Here is a 22,018-nt window from a genome sequence, read left to right on the forward strand (position 1 = left end):
AGCATGCTCAGACAGTGTTTTACCACGCCCTTTGACCCGCCCCTTTTTTGTTGGCCACCTATTTAATGATTGTTGCATGCAATATTTTACTTGACCAGCTATTTTAGATATTCTACGTCAGTCCTGTTACAATCCCCCCTCCCCCAATGAGCCTTTTGACCAAATAATAAAAATATTTATAAAATCTCACCCATATGCTGCAAAAAAACAAAAAATCTGCAATGTAAAATCGATAATAAAGATCAACTACAAACAAACATATTTCACATGTAAACTTACAATTACTTGGCCCTTGGGGATCTCGGACACCACTTCCACACTTTGGCCGGGGGGCTCGGCGGAGCTGATGTTGTGTTTTATCCTAATGAAAAAGATTTCATAATAAGGATTTGGAGAAGGGGCAGTGGGATAGCAGAGCAGGGAGAGGCTGGTGCTGCTACTAAGGAGCTCATACCATGGGGGAGTAATAAAGCTCACCATAATGCCCCCCCAGTAGTAATGAGTCTCTTTATAATGTGCAAAACATACCCCTTTGTAATGCCCCCAGTTGAGCTAATGTTTCCATAATGTGGCAATTTAAAATACCCCTTCTCAGTGCCCCCGTAGATGACCCCATAGTGCCCCCCTTTCCCCATAGTACCCACCATAATGTGTCCCAGTATAAAATGCTCCTATACAGAGCCCCCCATATAAAATACCCCTTCTTTTTAGCCTCAGTAGATGCCCCTATAGTGCCACCCAATAATCTGCCAGTAATAAGTGCCCCAATAGATGCCCCCAATCATGTGCCAGTAAGATGTGCCCCCATAGATGCCCCCCAATCATGTGCCAGTAATAAGAGCCCCCACCATCATGTGCCAGCAGCCAGAGCCCCCCGTATCATGTGCCAGTAGCCAGAGTGCCCCCCCTATCATGTGCCAGTAGCCCCCCTTATTATGTGCCAGTAGTCCCCCTTATGTGCCAGTAGCCGCCCCTTATCATGTGCCAGTAGCCGCCACTTATCATGTGTCAGTAGCCCCCTTATCATGTGCCAATAGCCCCCCCATGTGCCAGCAGCCCCCCTTATGTGCCAGTTGCCCCACTTATCATGGGTCAGTAGCCCCCCTTATGTGCCAGTAGCCCCCCTTATCATGTTCCAGTAGCCCCCTTATGGGCGAGTTGCCGCCCCTTATCATGTGCCAGTAGCCCCCCTTATGTGCCAGTTGCCCCCTATGTGCCAATAGCCCCCTTATCATGTGCCAATAGCCCCCCATGTGCCATCAGCCCCCCTTATGTGCCAGTAGCTCCCTTCATGTGCCAGTAGCCCCCCTTATGTGCCAATAGCCCCCATATCATTTGCCAGTAGCCCCCATATCATTTGCCAGTAGCCCCCTTATCATGTGCCAGTAGCCCCCTTATCATGTGCCAGTAGCCCCCCCTTATCATGTGCCAGTAGCCCCCCCTTATCATGTGCCAGTAGCCCCCCCTTATCATGTGCCAGTAGCCCCCCCTTATCATGTGCCAGTAGCCCCCCCTTATCATGTGCCAGTAGCCCCCCCTTATCATGTGCCAGTAGCCCCCCCTTATCATGTGCCAGTAGCCCCCCCTTATCATGTGCCAGTAGCCCCCCCTTATCATGTGCCAGTAGCCCCCCCTTATCATGTGCCAGTAGCCCCCCCTTATCATGTGCCAGTAATCCCCTTATTATGTGCCAGTAACCCCTCCTTATTATGTGCCAGTAGTCCCCCTTATGTGCCAGTAGCCGCCCCTTATCATGTGCCAGTAGCCCCCCTTATGTGTCAGTAGCCCCCTTATCATGTGCCAATAGCCCCCCCATGTGCCAGCAGCCCCCCTTATGATGTGCCAGTAGCGCCCCCCATCATGTGCCAGTAGCCCCCCTTATGTGCCAGTAGTCGTCCTTATGTGCCAGTAGCCCCCACTTATCATGATCCAGTATTGTACCTATATAAAAAATAAAAATAAAATAAAAACACTTATACTTACCTCCAGCGATGCGATGCAGGCCTCTTCCGGCCTGTGTCCCTCGCTTTACGGCTCAGGCGGCGCGATGATGTCATCGCGCTGCCTGCACTGGCCTCTGATAGGCTGCCGGCCTAGTGCTGGTAGGTCGCTACTTGGCCAGGACCACAGAATTAGGGAGCAGGTCACCTCCTATCGCATCCCTAATCTGACCCTGCATGAGCCGACCTTGAAGGTAGGAGGGCTCATGCTCCGGAACCTCGGATCCCTACTAACCCTCCGCAGATCCCTGAGCTAGGAGCTGAGTAGACAGCCCATTCCTGCTGGACGTGGAGAAACAGGAGTCTAAAGTGGCCAAGCTGCAAGGGGATAGAAACAAGAACAGCCTATGGATATGGCAGGAGAACTACACTAGTTCACACCTACCTGCCACAGCCTTGCTGACTGGATCCCGTGCTCACAGCTGATGTCCACACTATAAATAAATGGACACAGCAAACACACATACACACACAGGAACCCAGATCCATAGCTGCATTAAACATGAAAGGAAAACAACATCAACTTAACATCACATATAAAAACTTATGACCACAAGGGTGGCCCTCACTGGCAGATGGTAAAAGACCAGGAGGATGACTCCAGCTTACAAACAAGGCTGGAGTACCCCTTAGACTTCTGATCTTAACTGAGGCTTTATAGCCCATGTAGCCACACCCACACACAGACACACCCAGTGTTCACACAAAGAAGGGAGTTAACCCTTCCTAGACCATGTCAGGGAAGACAGCCACTTAAAGGGGAAGTGTACTCATAACATAAATCCTGTGCACACCAAAACAACAAAAGTGCACACATACAAAGACAGGTTGCCTGGTACAACCGCATGCACTTTACAGCAAGCTGCCTAGCAACAGCTCAGGCTGCTATACTGCCACATACATTATGTTGCCAGTGGCAACCACAGGTGAGGCAACATACTACAGCCCTCAACCTGTGATTGACAACAAGACAAGACCGCAGGCAACTGCATGAGGTTCCAGGAGTCACGGCCATGACCATGGTCGTGACACGAGGTGGATGACGATGAGGCACAGTTGTCAATCACTGAGGTTGTGGTGAGGTCAAGACAGGAGGATGATCAGAGTGAGGAAGTGGAAGAGGAGGTGTTAGATGATGAGGTCATAGACCCAACATGGGAAGGTGAAAAGCCAAGCGAGGACAGCAGTACGGAGGGGGGAGGGATCCGCAGCACCGCAACAGGCTGGAAGAGGCAGTGGGGTTGCAAAAGGGAGAAGTCGGCCCACACCAAACAGGCCCGCAACCGTTACACCGATCAACCCCATGGGTAAATCAACCTTAGCAAGGGGTAGGTGTTCCGCAGTATGGCGCTTTTTTGAGGAAAGTGCAGAGGACAAAAGAGTGGTAGTTTGCAACCTGTGCGGTACCAAAATGAGCCGAGGCATGAACACTAGCAACCTCACCACTACCAGCATGATCCGCCACATGGCATCCAAGCACCCTACTAAGTGGGCCGAACGCCTGGGTCCACAATCTGGGTCTGCGGGTCACACCACTGCCTCCTCTTCCCCTGTGTTACGTGCTGTCCAATCCCCTGTCCAAGACGCAGGCCAGGATGCCTCTCGCCCTGCACCTGGGCCTTCGAATGAACCAGCAGCAACAACATCCACTTATCTGTCCCAGTGCAGCAACCAAATATCCATACCACAGTTATTTGAACGCAAGTGCAAATAACCGCCCACCCACCCACCATAGCACTTAATTGCCAACTTTCAAAATTACTTGCCCTTGAGTTGTTGCCATATAGGCTTGTGGACACTGAGGCCTTCTGCAGCCTGATGTCGGCCGCGGTCCCTCTGTACGCTGCCCCCAGCCGCCACTATTTTTCACGGTGTGCCGTGCCCGCCTTACACCAGCATGTGTCCCAGAACACCACCTGTGCCCTGACCAATGCAGTTACTGGGAAGGTCCACTTAACCACGGACACATGGACAAGTGCTGGTGGCCAGGGATGCTACATTTCCCTGACCGCACACTGGGTGAATGTGGTGACTGTTGGTAATCAGGAGAGGGCGGAGGAGAGATAGGAACCGGGCCGGCACCTCTGCCTACCTGTAGCTCCCCTTAACTGAAACTGAACCAGTTAATAAACACTCAAGACAACAGGTAACCTTTAGCTGGGTGATGATCGGCCACAGCTTATTTATTTTAAACGGCAAAACCAAAGAACATTATCTTGGAGCGGTATGCCAACCGCCGGACTCCCGGCGGGCAAGTACGCCATCAGCCATCTCCAACACTCCGCTGTATCAAATGCCGCCAGCTGTGACTTCATATCTCAAATCATACCGCCATTCTTAAAAGAAGAAGACAACATAAATATCTCCAAAACAACAGTTATACATGTTCCTACACCTTTCTTTCCAACTTTCTCTTTTTCTTTTTCTTTTTTTTCTTTTTATTTTTATAACACCCCTGGAGAAAACCAGAATCCCCAAGGCAACTCCACGCTGAAACTACCCATTCAAGGGCGGGAGGGTGGGCAACTCGGCTTCCGCTACCAAAGAGGAAGTGCAGCAGCAGAGGAGGGGGTTATATAACCCGGTTAGAGGGAGGAGACATACCCCACGCCCCTTATAGTGACGTATCTCCCATAAACCCTTAGGTACCTAAACACAGGGCAAGGTGCTACACATGACCCAAGGCTGGAAAGGGGGACCACCAGTCCCTAAGCACCCTCCCTAAAAAGTCGGGCGCTTGCCAGACTGTTGGTAATCAGGAGAGGGAGGAGGAGAGATAGGAACTGGGCCGGCACCTCTGCCTACCTGTAGCTCCCCTTAACTGAAACTGAACCAGTTAATAAACACTCAAGACAACAGGTAACCTTTAGCTGGGTGATGATAGGCCACAGCTTATTTATTTTAAACGGCAAAACCAGAACATCATCTTGGAGCGGTATGCCAACCGCCGGACTTCCGGCGGGCAAGTACGCCATCAGCCATCTCCAACACTCCGCTGTATCAAATGCCGCCACGGAGGAGACCCACAGCCTTAAACAGGGCTCTGGCCACCACCCAGCAAAAACATGGCCTGTTCAATCCCGTCCTGCAAGCCGGAAATGAAGATGTCTAGACCAATCTCCGTCAAGTGAACACCATCGGGCCTCATAAGGGACCTATTATCACCCTCTAGTTGGCGATGTCTCACCACAATTCCCCCACGGGACCGCACAAACCGGGACATGCGGGAATTGACTGTCCTCCTACATTTCTCAGCAGCCTCGGCATCCCTGGCCCCGTGCCAAACCACCCGAGGGATGATTTCGGACCATACCAGCACCATCTCAGCAAAAAAGGACGAGAACCTCTCAATGTCAGAGCGCATCAGGGTCATGAGCTCAGCCAAACGTGATAGGCATAGGTCATTGCCACCGGCATGAATGACAAGAATCACGGGACCCCTGGAATGAAAACCGATATCTACCACCTCTGTAAGAATCTGTGACCATTTGAGACCTCGGATACCCCTCCAGGATACATCCACTTCACGAAATCACAGCATCCGACCTCCAGGCCTGCACTCCGCCCTTTGAGCTGCCCAAAAAATGTACGAGTGGCCAACCAACCAGACCGCCGGGCGTACCACACCTGAAAGTAAAAACAGTTAGCACAAATGTAACACAAGATGACGCTGCGAACTCGCGCTGCACACTCACTGGTATAAATCTAAAATAAATGAAATCCGCAGCACATCCAGGTAGTGAACAAGTGAAAGAAGCTTTAATCACCAAGCATGCGACGTTTCAATCCTCTCAATGGGATTTTTCTCAAGCAGTGACATAGTGGGCAGTGCATAGTACATATTTAAACACATTGACATAATCAAACAATCAATGAGTAAAATACAATCATTTACAGTAATATGTTAAAAAAAATCATGACAACAGCAGTGTTATCATTACAAAATAGCATTTCATGAAATTACATACAGTGTTACAGTGCAGGCAATACCCGTATCAAATCCAACATACAGTGTACAGGCAAAATACTTTAATAACAATCATAATTAATTCAGGTGTATGTCATTATAATAACCAAAATGTGCAGGTGTACCTCAGTAGAATGATGAGTTAGATCACAGGAGTGTGCGATGGAATCAGAACACATGGGTCACGGCGTCTCAGACATACCAATGCGCATGTCTCAAGGACCTTCCTGGGGATTCCGATCACATGATCACCCATTCTGTTCATTCGATGTAATGCGCATGTCGCAGGACCTGTGAGCATGTGATCACAGCATGTGATCACTCCTCCGGTCATGTGTTCAAGTCAATCATCCGGTCATGTGCTTCAATGTGTCACATGATCGGAATAGACGAACTTGAAGATTCAAGTGTTCAGTGGTATTCAGAACACATAGGAAAGCATGATTAAACAGATCTATTTCCAAAAATCATTATAAGGGACATATATATAGCACCTAAAGTAAGTTATGAATACCCAAAGTATACAGAAATATGTAGTTTTAAAAAACATCATGAGATTATACAGGCAGGCATAAAAAGTAGCAAAGTACATATGGCAGTGTGGGAACCTGGTACAGGATCGTCGCCGCCCCAGGCGCATCAAATCACATGGACAGTGTCATTCATGAGTCACCCATCAATCAGGGAGAAAAAATAACTGTATACAACTGGAAGTACCATTGTTGTGTACAGGAAAGCTATATGTACTAGGCGGAAGTACCGCCGCTTTCCTTGCTATATAAGGACTTAGTTTATTAGTTGTTAAATAGCCCCCTAGTCTAGACGAGGACTTCAGTGTATGCGACTTATGTGGTTATCACAAAGTCCCAACCTGACTTGTCCCCCCTGCCCGTTGGATACCATCCCTGGAAATCCAACATGGCAGACCCGGGATCATCCTCTAGATTCCGGGGGCACATTGGTATATATCCATAGAACATATTAATCCTCTCCCCGAGACTGATGGCTCAAAAGGCCTGTCCATATGTAAATCCGAGCACATGGGTATAGCAACCAAACCATCCCAGGTATTCCAACATCACCTGTGTATAATCACATGCCTGCATACAAATCAAAAAAAGGAAAAAAGTGTCAAGGAAATCAATATATCAGTGCACCTGTACGGAGAACAATCATATGTCATGCAATGCATAAGACATGACCGTATAACCTACTGTGCACAGAAACATGATCTCACCAATCTTGTTAAAAAGACATATTTTTCTAAAGAAAAAGCAAATATAATTGTATAGAGCACTAAAATAAAAGGTGTATATATATATATATAGGTCCCATCATGATCCAGTGGATGAATCTTCCAGCGCTCACCCTTTATTGTGGGTACACACAATATTCACCATAATCTTGAGGGTAATAAAAACAATGTATAAGAACACCTTGTTGTATAAACAAGGGGCACAACCACTTAAAACTCACCATAGGGGCAGGCGAGCAGAATCATGAGCACAATCACCTAGGACAATAACCAGGGCCTATAATCAACATTCAATCCCTGTGGTCTTAAAGTATTAAGTTTAGCAATCCATCGCATCTCACATTTTTTGAGAAGGGCAAGTCTGTTCCCACCCCTCCGTGGTGTAGGGATATGGTCAACCAGCATACATTTAAGGTCCCGCTCCTTATGGTCCATGTCAGTAAAATGCTTCGGGACTGGAAGATCCATCCGTTTTTTACGGATGGTGTATCGATGTTGATTGATTCTACTTTTAAAATCCAGTGAAGTTTCCCCAATGTATAATAACTGACATGGACACCAAAGGATATATATAACAAAAGAGGATTCACATGTCAAAAAGTGCTTGATGTAATACTTCTTCTGCGTACGTGGATGCAGAAAAAAACTGCCTTTTTGCATGTATCGACAATTAATACAATTTAAGCATAGAAAGCTACCCAATTTGGGACTACGCAGAAAGGTTTGGCCCAACTCCTTTTGTGTACCTATGTCAGAAAGAATCAATCTGTCTTTAAGGTTCCTAGTTCTTTTGTATGACATGAGGGGAGGGAGATGAAATTCCTCAATCCCCTCATGACCACTTTTCAAAACTGGCCAGTGTTTCAGGATGATTTGCCGAATGTGTGTACTATCTTCTGTGTACGTAGTTACCAGAGGAATTCTCTTGCTTTGTTTGTCACCATTTTTATTTTTCTTAGTAAGAAGCTCCGTACGTGTTTTGTATTGTATAGAGTTAAGATGTTGTTTAAGTAAAGTTACAGGATAGTCCCTATCTGTCACGAGGGTATCAAGAGCCACGTCTGACTCCGTTATACCCGGGGTCAGGAAGTCGCAGCGGGTGGCTGCGCGCTCTATATCTAAAGATCACGTTGTTTCTTAGTGATTGTTTTCGGTGTTTGCCTTGCTATCCTTTTTGTCTCACTCAGGGATCCGTAGCTTCTCCTCCTCAGCTGTTTCTTGTCTGCCACTCCCAACCTCCTTATATTCTCCCCTCACACTTCTCTAGTTGCCAGTTATAGAGCTTCCTGCCTGGACATCTATACTGACCCACTGGAGTTGTGAATCCTGGTTGTCGTTCCAGAGTGCTACCCTCCGGATCCCTGTTGGGTTTATTGTTGTCTCCTGTTGTCGCCCACCTGGGATTATATGTTGAGTCTGTGTTGTCTGTCCTCCCCTTGGTGTTTTCCTTTAGAGCTAGTGGTGCGGACTAGTGTTCCCACCGCCCTGTTCACTATCTAGGGCTCAGCTCAGGGAAAGCCAGGGCTTTAGGCACGTGATCGGCGTACGGGTGAGGAACCCGTCTAGGGACGTCAGGGCAGCCAGGTGCCAGCCGCAAGGTGAGTCAGGGGTCACCACCTTCCCTCTCACTTGGGCAGGGCCTTCCTCGTTCCCTCCCTCTGTGTCACGTATGTGATAGTCACGCCGACCGTGATATTATAACTGGCCTTTACTTTTTGAGAAAAAAAAAAAAATATATAATTTTTTATTTGTTGTTTTTTTTCCCTCTACTTAGAATCCAATATGGATCCTATTGATGCCTTGGCAGAACAGCTTCAAGGCCTGTCTTTGGAGGTGGCAGGATTGAAGGCGTCTGTTCTCCAACAACAGCAGCAAATGCAGCAGACCGCACCCCCAGCGGTTGCTATGGGTAACCAGGTTGTTACAGAACCCAAGGTTACTCTTCCTGACAGATTTTCTGGGGGAAGGGACAAATTTGCGACGTTCCGTGAGGCCTGCAAATTATATTTTAAGTTGCGCCCTTACTCCTCAGGTAATGAAGAACAGCGGGTAGGGATTGTCATTTCCCTGCTTCAGGGGGATCCGCAATCCTGGGCGTTCTCGTTACCCCCTGGTTCTCAGGCTCTTCGGTCAGTGGAGGGATTTTTTGGGGCTTTGGGTCTCATATATGATGACCCTGACCGAGTCGCCCTGGCTGAGTCGAAGTTACGGAGACTCCTACAGGGAGATCGGTCAGCAGAGGAATATTGCTCAGAGTTCCGTAGGTGGGCTACGGATACTCAGTGGAACGACCCGGCTCTCAGGAGTCAGTTCTGCTCTGGGTTATCTGAAAGGGTTAAGGATGCACTGGCGCTGTATGAGACCCCCCTTTCCCTTGATGCTGTTATGTCCCTTTCTATCAGAATAGATAGACGTCTTAGGGAGAGATCGAAAATTCCTGAGCAATTGGTTACCTCTCCCAAGCAACAGTCAGCCTGTACTGACTTAGATGAGCCTATGCAGCTAGGCGGAACTTCTCGTCAGGTCCGTCCTCCCGAGGTTCGCCGTAGGGGGGGGGCTTGTTTTTTCTGTGGGGGGAAGGGTCATTTCATTAATGTCTGTCCCTCCTTTCTCAAAAACAAAAGACCGTCGGAAAACTACTAACCCCAGGCTGTGCGGAGGATGTCAGTCGGGGGGTATACGTTTCCTCCATACGAACATCTCAATTTGTGTTACCAGCGGTCATTGTTTTTGGTGTTAAGACGGAGTCTATTTCTTTTTTTCTAGACAGTGGAGCAGGGGTAAACTTGATTGATGCCCATTTTGCCCGCACTATGGGTTTGTCTCTCTGTACGCTGCAGAGACCTATTCCCGTATTCGCTATAGATTCTGCTCCTCTGTCTCAGAGAAACCTCACCCACATTGTTCATAATTTACACCTTCGGGTAGGGGACCACCATAATGAGTGTCTTTCATGTTACGTTCTGGAGGGTCTTCCCTCTCCGGTGGTATTGGGTCTTCCCTGGTTGGTAGCGCACAATCCAGTGGTGGATTGGCAGGCCAGGGAGATATTGGAGTGGAGTGAGCATTGCAGAGAGAATTGCTTAAATAACAATTGCTTAATCGCCTCCATAGCTCCCCTACCTACATTTATTTCGGACTTTGAGGACGTTTTTTCTGAAAAGGGTTGTCAGAAGCTACCACCTCATCGTCCTTATGATTGCCCGGTTAACCTGATTCCCGGGGCAAAATTACCCAAGTCCAGGTTGTATAATCTTTCGGGTCCCGAGAGACAAGCCATGAAAGATTATATCTCCGAGAGTCTGGCTAAGGGACACATCAGACCCTCTTCTTCACCCGTGGCTGCAGGGTTTTTCTTTGTTAAAAAGAAAGATGGGGGCCTGCATCCTTGCCTAGATTTCCGTGAGTTAAACCAGATAACCATCCGAGACCCATACCCTCTTCCTCTCATTCCTGACCTTTTTAATCAGATTGCGGGTGCTAGGTGGTTCTCCAAACTTGATCTTAGGGGGGCCTACAATTTGATTCGTATCAGGGAAGGGGATGAGTGGAAGACAGCTTTTAACACCCCTGAGGGGCATTATGAAAATCTTGTTATGCCTTTCGGTCTGACCAATGTCCCTGCTGTCTTCCAACATTTCGTTAATGATATTTTTAGTCATCTCATCGGCAGGTTTGTAGTCATATACCTAGATGATATCTTAATTTATTCGGCTGATCTGAAAACACATGAGGTGCATGTCAGGCAAGTACTGCAGGTCCTACGGACGAATAAATTATATGCGAAAATTGAAAAATGTGTCTTCGCCGTTCAGGAATTACAGTTCCTGGGATATCTATTATCTGCTTCAGGTTTCCGCATGGATCCTGGGAAGGTCCAGGCAATTTTAGATTGGGATCTTCCTGAGAACCTTAAAGCCCTATAACGGTTTTTGGGTTTCGCAAATTTTTATAGAAAGTTCATTAAAAATTATTCAGAGATCGTTAAACCCCTTACCGACATGACTAGGAAGGGGACTGATTTTTCCAAATGGTCTGACGCCGCTAAAGATGCATTTTCCTCTCTAAAGGAGAGGTTTACCTCGGCACCTGTTCTAATTCAACCTGATGTCTCCCAGCCTTTTATTGTCGAGGTAGATGCGTCAGAGGTGGGAGTGGGGGCTGTATTGTCTCAGGGTCCGTCTCCTGGCAAATGGCGTCCTTGTGCTTTCTTTTCCAAAAAATTATCTTCTGCAGAGAAGAATTATGATATTGGAAATAGGGAACTGTTGGCGATTAAACTGGCGCTTGAAGAGTGGCGTCACTTCTTAGAGGGAGCAATCCACCCCGTCACGGTGATTACGGATCACAAAAACCTTCTGTACCTAGAATCGGCTAAGCGTCTCACCCCTAGACAAGCTAGGTGGTCGCTATTCTTTACCAGATTTAACTTTGTAATCACCTATCGTCCTGGGGCAAAAAATACCAAGGCAGACGCATTATCTCGTAGTTTCCCTGGAGGGGGTAATGTTAGTGATCCGGTACCTATTTTACAAAGAGGAGTGGATGTCTCTGCTGTACACTCTGTTCTAGAGGGAAAGGTGTTAGAGGCCCAGGGGGACGCCCCGGCCTCTTGCCCCTCAGAGAAATTGTTTGTACCGTTAAACCTGCGTCTTGAATTATTAAAAGAACATCATAATTCGGCACTTGCTGGGCACCCGGGTAGTAAAGCAACCTTGGAGCTATTGTCTCGTCGTTTTTGGTGGCCAAGGTTGCGTCAGGATGTAGTGGATTTCGTGTCTACTTGTTCTACTTGTGCACGCGCGAAAGTCTCTCATACACGTCCAGCAGGGTCTTTATTGCCACTTTTCATCCCCAATAGGCCATGGACACATCTGTCAATGGATTTCATCACTGACTTACCGTTGTCGGCGGGTAAAACAGTTATCTTGGTAGTAGTAGACAGGTTTAGCAAAATGGTACACTTTATTGCGCTACCCGCACTTCCTAATGCTAAGACTCTTGCTCAGGTGTTTATCAGTGAAATCGTGAAGCTTCACGGGGTCCCTTCCGATGTGGTTTCGGATCGGGGAACCCAGTTTATTTCTAAGTTTTGGAAAGCTTTTTGTTCCCGTTTGGGGGTTCATTTGTCCTTTTCCTCGGCTTTCCATCCTCAGTCGAATGGACAGACTGAGCGTACCAACCAAAACCTAGAAACATATTTAAGGTGTTTTGTGTCTGAAAACCAAGAGTTGTGGTCATTATATTTACCGTTAGCTGAGTTTGCCATAAATAATCATTATCAGGAGTCCACTGGCAAGTCACCATTCCTTGGTGCATACGGTTTTCATCCCCAATTTTGTACTTTCAAAGAGGGGGGGTCTTCTGGGGTTCCCGAAGAGGAAAGGTTTTCTTCATCTCTTTCATCGGTATGGCAGAGGGTGCAAGTTAACTTGAAAAAGATGAGTGGTAAATATAAATGCATGGCCGATAAGAAACGGTCGCCAGGTCCGGACCTAGGAGTGAATGACTATGTGTGGTTGTCTACTAGGAATATTAGGTTGAAGGTTCCTTCTTGGAAACTGGGCCCTAGGTTCATTGGTCCCTATAAAATAGTAGCCGTCATTAACCCTGTGGCTTTTCGCCTGGAGCTACCTCAGACTTTTAAGATCCATAACGTCTTCCATAAATCGTTACTCAAGAAGTATGTTCCACCTCTAGAACCATCGCCGCTGCCACCTCCTCCTGTTATTGTGGCTGGTAATCTGGAGTTTCAAATAGCCAGAATTGTTGATTCTCGTCGGGTCCGCCGCTCTCTTCAGTATCTGGTGCATTGGAGGGGTTACAGTCCCGAGGAAAGAATGTGGGTTCCAGCGTCAGAGGTAAACGCCAACAGGTTCATTCAGGCTTTCCATGCCTCTCATCCGGAGAGACCTGGTCATGAGTGTCCGGAGGCCCCTCGTGAAAGGGGGGGTACTGTCACGAGGGTATCAAGAGCCACGTCTGACTCCGTTATACCCGGGGTCAGGAAGTCGCAGCAGGTGGCTGCGCGCTCTATATTTAAAGATCACGTCGTTTCTTAGTGATTGTTTTCGGTGTTTGCCTTGCTATCCTTTTTGTCTCACTCAGGGATCCGTAGCTTCTCCTCCTCAGCTGTTTCTTGTCTGCCACTCCCAACCTCCTTATATTCTCCCCTCACACTTCTCTAGTTGCCAGTTATAGAGCTTCCTGCCTGGACATCTATACTGACCCACTGGAGTTGTGAATCCTGGTTGTCGTTCCAGAGTGCTACCCTCCGGATCCCTGTTGGGCTTATTGTTGTCTCCTGTTGTCGCCCACCTGGGATTATATGTTGAGTCTGTGTTGTCTGTCCTCCCCTTGGTGTTTTCCTTTAGAGCTAGTGGTGCGGACTAGTGTTCCCACCGCCCTGTTCACTATCTAGGGCTCAGCTCAGGGAAAGCCAGGGCTTTAGGCACGTGATCGGCGTACGGGTGAGGAACCCGTCTAGGGACGTCAGGGCAGCCAGGTGCCAGCCGCAAGGTGAGTCAGGGGTCACCACCTTCCCTCTCACTTGGGCAGGGCCTTCCTCGTTCCCTCCCTCTGTGTCACGTATGTGATAGTCACGCCGACCGTGATACTATCTATGAAGGACTGTGTCATACATTTGAGAGTGTCAGATAATTCATTATTAGGCGTAACAACCTGAGGAAACAAAACATCCATACGCCTGTAGACTCAGAGTTCACGTATGTATAATTATTTTATTTTTTTTTTAAATCAAGAGATCCGGCCTGATGTACCTGGCATAACAGGCAGATTGCCACCTACCAATGCGCATTACCTCCGACTCCGGCAAGCCCGCTCTGGCCGCCTCCGTAGCAGCACCAATGCGAAACGAATGGGTGCCAAAATCCTTCGGCTCAACTCCCAACCGATACAAGCAAGCGCGAAAAACAGATACAAACTGAAATTTAGTCAGGGGGGAGACATCCTGGTGAGTGAAGAAATTGTTACCCCCAACTCGCAACGCGCAGTAAGCAGAAACTAAACGAACTGGACAAGCCACGCCCACCACCTGATGAAGAGGGATCCACACCCCCCTGCCAAACTGATCTGTTTTGGATCTACGAACCAGGACCCTAATAGCCCCGTTCCCGCAGACCACATCCTGAAACAACAAACCCCCTGGTTTCTTACCAGAGGGAGGGAGCAATTCGCCCACTCGAAGGGCAGCAAAAAAGGCCAAACGAAAACAGGCCGAGAACAACGTTGCTTCAAACGCTGAGACACACACCCCCGAACATACTTCGACCAGCCTACACAACAAGCCAAAAGAAATAGGCCGTCTACAATCCTTAACCCTTTCCCGACTGCAATCTGTATATATACGTGATAGCTGCACATGCCCCGTGCAGCTATCACGTCTATAAACGTCAAGACAGTTCTTTAATCCAAGCGCTGCAAAGCGCTTGGATTAAAGCTTCTGCCCCCGCACTGCTGCTGTCACGGACAGCATACAGTTCAGTAATGCCGGCAAGGGACCAATCAGAGTGGCCCCTTGCCGACAATCGATCCGATTAGTTAGTCTGTGCAGACTAGCCAATCGGATCGCGGCAGTGGAAAAAATGCCGGTTTCAGGCTCTGATCTGCGCTCTGCAGATCACAGCCTGAAATCAGGTAGTGTCTCTGTGGCCCCCAATCTGTGCCCCCTTCCTGTGCCCCCCGATCTGTGCTCCTCCAACACCCCCCTGTGCGCGCCTGCCCCTGATGAAGTAGTTTCCCCGCCCGATCCATATTTATGTAGTCCCTCCCTGATGCGGTCCGCCCCATGCTGTCTCCCCGCCCCTCCTGCCCCAGCCTCCCTCACCCTCAAGGTTAGCCGCCGTACCCCAATACAACCCCCCCCCCATTCCAGCGCTGCCCCCGATCCTGTGCCCCCGCTGTGTGTGATGGCGGCGGCTCCATTCCCTGAGCCGCCGCCATCAGCAGCGAGTGTCAGCTCTATGCTGACACTCTGCTGTAACCCCATAAAAGCTGCGGTTGCAGCATCCATGGGGTTAATAGAGGAAGGGAGCTCCCTCTCTGAACCATCGGGGCTGCAGCGCTGATAGCAGCGCCCGATGGTTGCCATGGCAACCGGACGCTTTGCAAAGGCGTCCGGTTGCCATGGCAAAGGCATCTGGTGCTGCCACCTACAGGGCATCTAATAGTATTATACTTTGCAATGCAAGAGCATTGCAAAGTATAGTACAGCCATCAGCCCCATTGGATCTTCATGATCCAAGAGGGACTTGATAAAAAAGGAAAGTGAAAATAATAAAAATGAAAAATAAATAAATAAAAATGTAAATTAAAAAAAGAAATTGCCTTTTCCTATAAAAAAAATAAAAAAATAAAATACACATATTATGTGTCACCGCGTCCGTAACGACCGTCTCTATAAATATATCACATGATAGACCCAGTCCGATAAACACTATTAAAAAAAAAAAAAAAAAACTGTGCCAAAAAAAGCTATTTTTGTCACCTTACATCACAAATAGTGCAACAGCAAGCGATAAAAAAGGCTTATGACCCCCAAAATAGTACCAATTAAATCGTCACCTCATCCCGCAAAACATGATACCCTATTTAAGACAATCGCCCAAAAAATATAAAAGCTATGGCTCTCAGACTATGGAGACACTAAAACATAATTTTTTTGGTTTCAGAAATGCTATTATTGTGTAAAACTTAAATAAATAAGAAAAAGTATACATATTAGGTATTGCCACGTCCGTAACGATCTTCTCTATAAAACTATCACATGACCTAACTCCTCAGATGAACGCTGTAAAAACAAATAAATGAAAGCTGTTCCAAAACAGCCAATTTTTTGGTCACCTTGCCATATAAAGTGTAATAATGAATGATCAAAAAATCCTATGTACCCAAAAATGGTACCAATTAAAACCTCAACACTTTCTGCAAAAAACGAGCCCTTGCACAAGACGCTCGGCAGAAAAATAAAAAACATATGGCGTTCAGAAAACCAATCCAGCAAAATCTGCCTTCCAAAAACCGTATGGCATTCCTTTCCTTCTGCGCCCTGCCGTGTGCCCGTACAGCAGTTTACGACCACATGTGGGGTGTTTCTGTAAACCGCGGAATCAGGGTAATAAATATTGAGTTTTGTTTGTCTGTTAACCCTTAATGTGTTAAATAAAAAAATGCAATAAAATGGAAAATCTGCCAAAAATGTGAAATTTCGAAATTTCATCTCCATTTTCCTTTAATTCTTGTGGAACACCTAAAGGGTTAAAAAAGTTTGTAAAATCAGTTTTGAGTAACTTGAGGGGTGTAGTTTTTGCAATGGGGTCATTTATGGGGGTATCCACTATGTAGGCCCCACAAAGTGACTTCAGACCTGAACTGGTCCTTATAAAGTGGGTTTTGGAAATTTTCTTAAAAATTTTAAGAATTGCTTCTAAACTTCTAAGCCTTCTAACGTCCTAAAAAAATAAAATGACATTTCCAAAATGATGCCAACATAAAGTAGACATATGGGAAATGTTAAGTAATAAATATTTTATTAGGTATGACTTTCTGTTTTAGAAGCAGAGAAATTGAAATTTGTAAAATTGTGAATTTTTCAAAATTTTGGGTACATTTTGGATTTTTTCATAAATAAAGGTGAAATATATTGACTCAAATATATGACTATCATGAAGTACAATATGTCACGAGAAAACAATCTCAGAATGGTATGGATAAGTAAAAGTGTTCCAAAGCTATTACCACATAAAGTGACGCATGTCAGATTTGTAAATTTTGACCTGGACATTAGGGCATCAATGACCCTTGGTCATGAAAGGGTTAAGCACATATTCCTTCTTCCAACCCTTCATGGCCTGCCTGATGACAAAATGCTTGGAAACATCAGGCCAACCGCAAAGGCGAAAGAAAAAGGTTACTTCAGACAACCGCCGCTGCGCAACTGGTGCAAACACACCCATAGATCTAAGTTTGAGTAACCATTCCACCGTCACTTCCAAACGGAGGGAATCCTGCGTGGAGACGTTCCTAGCGCCCACCCCTGATAACCAGTCGGCCCATGCCTTACCGTGACCCCGCCAGGTTGCTGGAGACACTGAAGCCCCAACCAGGGACATCAGTTGCTGGCCGCCAAACGCCATAGGTACTCCGGACATTCCTTCCCGATGTGCTCCGCCTCCGGAAGCAGCTCCCGAAAAACCTGCCAACGAAAACGGGAAAGAGCATCAGCAAAACTGTTATCAACACCTGGAACATGTCGAGCCCTGAAATAGATATTATGCTCCAGGCAACGCAAGACCAAATGTCGCAAAAGCGCAATTACCGGGAGGGAAGAAGAAGACAAGCGGTTGATACAATGGACCACACTCAGGTTATCAGACCAAAAGCACACGTGGTGATCTGAAAGGTCCTGACCCCAAATCTCCACCGCCACCACAATCGGAAATAACTCCAGCAACGTCAAATTCCTACAGAAGCCCTGCGAGCGCCACCAATCCGGCCAAGGAGCAGAGCACCATTCCTTACCAAAAATTGTGCCAAAACCACAGGCACCAGAGGCCTCTGAAAAAAGGGACAGAACCGAATTAGGCATCTCGTCAGAGATCACACACGTGTGCCCATTGTAAGAGCATAGAAACTCCTGCCATACACGCAAGTCGGCTTTGAGGGACCTAGTCAAACGAATGCGATGATGCGGGGACTTAGCCCCCCGGGTGGCTAATGACAATCTCCTGGAAAAAACACGGCCCATGGGCATAACACGACATGCAAAACAAAGCAAACCTAGTAATGATTGCAGCTGTTGAAGGGTAACCTTACGCACTACCAGAAAACTCTCTATCAAATACAACAACTTCTGTAACTTATCACTGGGCAAACGAAAAACCATCTCGACAGAATCAATTTCAATGCCCAAAAAGGACAAACTCGTGACCGGACCCTCCGTTTTTTCTGCTGATATGGGAACCCCAAACCTAGCCATACAGGACAAAAACGTATTAAGGAGAGAAAGACAACCGTCCCCCGATCCCGGGGAAACAAACAAAAAATCATCCAAGTAGTGTATGACCGACGAGGATAAAGTCTCATACCTGACCACCCATTCCAAAAAACAACCAAACATCTCAAAATAGTGGCAGGAAATAGAACACCCCATGGGGAGACAAGTATTATAATAAAACAGACCCTCAAAGGAACAACCCAGAAGATGATGACAATCCGGGTGAACGGGCAAAAGCCGAAAAGCCGATTCAATGTCCGATTTCGCCAGAAGGGCGCCACGACCTGCATTCCTAACCAGCGAAACCGCCCGGTCAAAGGATACATAAGACACTGAGGCCTCCTCAGGCAGAATAGCATCATTCACCGACGAACCCTTGGGGTGGGATAAGTGGTGTATGAGGCGAAACTTACCAGGTTCTTTCTTGGGAATAATACCCAAAGGAGACACTCTAAGGTTGGGAAACGGAATAGATTGAAACGGCCCCCTGACTCTACCCAAAGACACCTCCTTACCCAACTTCTCACGAAGAAACTCAGGAAGCTCCCTGGCAGACCGTAAATTATCGGAAAACACGGGAAGCCTACTCAAGACAAAAGGTATAAAGAAACCAAACGTGAAACCAAAGCGAAGCTGAGAGGCAGCCGCTTTATTGGGGTAAATGTCTAACCATGGGGACATCTCTGCTACGCTCACCGGGGTCCTTAGGGTCTCCCCCACCGGGCGGCTTGAAAAGTCTGAATGGGGGGCGGGAGCACCGGTTAGCAGCATGGTTGCCACCGCAGGCCGAGCATTCATGTTTGTATTTGCACAGACCTGCGTATTTACAATGGCCTTTGTTGAAAAGCCAGCACGCCCCGGGGCGGCGGACGACCACTGGCCCCTGACCAGAAATCGCTCCGGAACCAGTGGCCGCATTGTGAAAGGGGGGCTGACGTTGAGACACCATGAGGCGAAGCCAAACATCAGTAGCCTTAACGCCCCAACCCACCTCCGGATGTAACGCTAACCGCCGCCGGAATTCTTCATCATATCTCCACCATGCGCTCCCGCCATGGGCTCTATAAGCGCTATAAATAGTGTCTTGATAGACAAACAATTCAGAACAGCGGTCAGGGTGACGCTGACCCATGATACATCCTAACACCGAAAAGGCTTGCAACCAGTTATTAATGGTCTTAGCGACCCTGGGTTTTTCGATCAAACGGCTTATCAGGAAAACGCCTCTCTTTGTCCACCGTATGCTGATCCACCGATATAAGAGACCAAATGTCAATATATTGGTTGGACCAGATTTTTTCTTTCGCCGTGTCATCCAGATGACAACCCAGGGGGCTAACACCACAAAAGAAAGAGTCCTTATATACTCCTGCTAAAACCGGGGCACGCGTCAAAGAAGGAGAAGGGGTAGGAGAAGAGGACATTTTAGAAAGCAATGCTTTGAGCGTCAACTCCAAATCTGCACTAACACCCTCTCCCCCCCATGCCCCGGTATATTGGTACTCACCAGGTGCGTCAGTCGCCAAAACCGAAGAAGGACCGGGTACCGGGATCTCAGTCCGGGGTTCCGTCACTGGAGCCAGGCTGGGAGCCCTGGAAGGCACCCGCCTCTTACTTTTTGCACCAGCCGCCCGACCAGACTCCTCAGATGCGCCCGTCGATCCATCCGAAGATGACGGAGAGCACCACCTAGAGGATCTGGAACGCCTGCTGCTACCAGAAACCCTGGAACGGTGACGGGACTGGCGCCTGCGCGCATGGCGATGATAATGCCTCCTACTGTCCGGGGATGATGATGAAGTGTCAGACATCTCCCTGCGCCTGCGCGACTTAACGCTGCTCCCAGGGGTTTGGGGCGGCAGGGAGGGTTGAGGCAAAAGGGAAGGTTGAGGCAACTGAGGGGGGTGAGATGGCAGAGGGGGGTCAGCAGCTACCATAGGGGGCTCCCCCAGTGAGGCAGCAGACCCCATTAAGCCGGCCTGGCTGGCAGCAATCATTATTGGAGCAACCCCTGCACCCCCTTGACTATCATTAACAATAGCAGCCGGCGCTGCAGGCTGAGAAAGAAGGGGGGTCGGGGGGGAGTCGCATGACTCAATGCTGCCCTGCGCTCCCATGATCCTATGCACACTCGCCTGCCACGCACTGACTAATTCCGGCGCGGCTGGGGATGAAGAAGCCGGAAGGGGCGGAGCTAAAGCACACTGAAGCGCCGAACTAGGATGCCGGCTGGACGGGACAGCACATGCGCGGGGCCGGGAGCTTCGGTGAGCGCCTGAAGACCTAAGGGGGAGTGCGGGGAGAGCGGGGGGACTATGACCTAAACGGGTGGGAGGGCGGGTGCGCCGAGAAGACTGCCGGCCTCCATGAGAAGAGGGTACATTCCCAACGGTCGCAGCAGTAGAAGAGGGCAGAGGGGAGCCAAGGCTGCTCAAAAAGGAATGCAGCCAGCCCTCTCCCCCTTCAGAATAACACGCCATAAGGGCCTCCTTCAGTGAAGCGTCCCTTGCGGACATCTCTGTGCGGACAGCCAGACCTACCAACTCGGCTTCCGCTACAAAAGAGGAAGTGCAGCAGCAGAGGAGGGGGTTATATAACCCGGTTAGAGGGAGGAGACATACCCCACGCCCCTTATAGTGACGTATCTCCCATAAACCCTTAACCCCTTAGGTACCTAAACACAGGGCAAGGTGCTACACATGACCCAAGGCTGGGAAGGGGGACCACCAGTCCCTAAGCACCCTCCGTAAAAAGTCGGGCGCTTGCCAGGAGGCTGGGAGTGAGTCGTACACTGGGATGGCACAGGTGCTACCCACGCCCAGGATTGCGGGCCCTACGTCCATTGGGGTCTCCGCGAGCAGCTATGTTACTGGCTCCAACCCCCACTTCTCCTCCTCTTCTGCCTCATCCTCCTCCACTTCCACCTCCAGCAGCCATCAGTCGCTAGCTGGAATCAGTGTAGCACTGCTGTCGGTAAGCGTCAGCAGGCCGTGCTGAAGTTGATCTGCTTAGGGGACAAACAGCACACAACCGCAGAGCTTTGGCAGGGTATAAGGGACCAGACCGAGCTGTGGCTCTCTCCACTCAACCTGTCTGACAATGGCCGTAACTTGGTGGCTGCTTTGGAGCTCGACAACCTGACACACATTCCATGCCTAGCCCACTTCTTAAACTTAGTGGTTTATCAAAACATACACCGATTTGCCAGAGCTACTAGTGAAGGCACGTCGCGTGTGTGCCCATTTCCGCAAGTCGTCCACACCTTCAGCTGGCCTGTCAACGCTGCAGCAGCGCTTGCGGCTTCCAGCTCACCGACTGTTGTGCGACGTGAGCACGCGCAGGAACTCTACGTTCTATATGTTGTCCAGGCTTTGTGAGCATCAGAGGGCAGTTGTGGAATACCAGCTGCAACATGATCGTCGCCTTTCAAGTCAACTGCCACTATTCACAAGCGAGGCATGGGCATTGATGTCAGACCTATGTGAGATTTTAAAAAACTTTGAAGAATCCACACAGATGGATAGTGGCGATAACGCTATTATCAGCGTAACCATCCCACTGCTGTGTCTATTCAAACGATTGCTGCTCACAATTCAGGACGATGCTCTGAATGTGGCAGATGAGAAACTTGGGTATGACATCTCACAGGGTGATACCCAGACCACCCATAGTTCGTCTTCTCAGCACGAATTGGACAGTGAAGAGGAGGAGGAGATGGAGACTGTTGCCTTTGCTACTGAGGCTAGTACCCATGGAACTTTAATTCCATCTGTTCAGCGTGG

General features: G+C 48.5%; 1 long non-coding RNA gene across 1 annotated transcript; it reads right to left on the bottom strand.

Moving 5' to 3' along the window:
- Window positions 1-13,960: 13,960 nt before the first annotated feature.
- Window positions 13,961-14,466, bottom strand: LOC120977752. The gene is made up of 2 exons (XR_005773953.1): window positions 14,367-14,466; window positions 13,961-14,114 (listed from the first exon to the last, which is right to left on the bottom strand). It is a non-coding gene; the product is annotated as an uncharacterized LOC120977752 (long non-coding RNA).
- Between the last annotated feature and the right edge of the window lie 7,552 nt (window positions 14,467-22,018).

This window comes from Bufo bufo, chromosome 8 (genome assembly GCF_905171765.1).
Source record: "Bufo bufo chromosome 8, aBufBuf1.1, whole genome shotgun sequence".
Lineage (NCBI taxonomy): Eukaryota > Metazoa > Chordata > Amphibia > Anura > Bufonidae > Bufo > Bufo bufo.